This window comes from Cryptotermes secundus, unplaced genomic scaffold, assembly GCF_002891405.2.
Source record: "Cryptotermes secundus unplaced genomic scaffold, Csec_1.0 C38204489, whole genome shotgun sequence".
In the NCBI taxonomy this organism is placed as follows: Eukaryota; Metazoa; Arthropoda; class Insecta; order Blattodea; family Kalotermitidae; genus Cryptotermes; species Cryptotermes secundus.
Window position 1 is genome coordinate 1 of NW_019769563.1, and position 519 is coordinate 519.

General features: G+C 38.5%; 1 long non-coding RNA gene across 1 annotated transcript; it reads left to right on the top strand.

The window, feature by feature from the left end:
- Nucleotides 1-64: 64 nt before the first annotated feature.
- LOC117283146 lies at nucleotides 65-279 on the top strand. The gene is made up of 2 exons (XR_004514170.1): nucleotides 65-125; nucleotides 216-279. It is a non-coding gene; the product is annotated as an uncharacterized LOC117283146 (long non-coding RNA).
- The last annotated feature ends 240 nt before the right edge of the window (nucleotides 280-519 follow it).

Genomic DNA, 519 nt, shown 5'->3' on the forward strand with positions numbered 1-519 from the left:
CGTACCGCTGCCCATACCGGAATTTAAATGCCCGTAGGATAAAGGATAATATATACTCATATTTATTTACAGCAGTTGCAGATGCTATTCGCACCAGTTTAGGGCCTCGGGGGATGGATAAGATGGTAAGTGGACAAGATACAGCTCTGAATGTGAAAATTAAGTTGTTAAACACAGGAGCGTTTTGTCTTAGAACTTATTTCTTTGCCTCACAGATTCAGACTGGCAATGGAGAAGTGACAATCACCAATGATGGAGCAACAATTCTGAAACAGATTAGTGTCACACATCCAGCAGCAAAAATGGTAAACTTACGTGGAGTTATGTGTTTGTTAAGTTTCTGGAATATGCTTTGCTTCCAGGTGTTATAATTTTAGTCCAGTAGTTATGATGTTAAGGTGGTGTTGTGCATTTTATCCTGGGCACATAGCATGGCATTCATTTACACTGCATTTTGAAAGAACCAAATGCAAGTCATGCTATAAATTTAATAAGGCATCTCATTAGGTACTTCTGTAT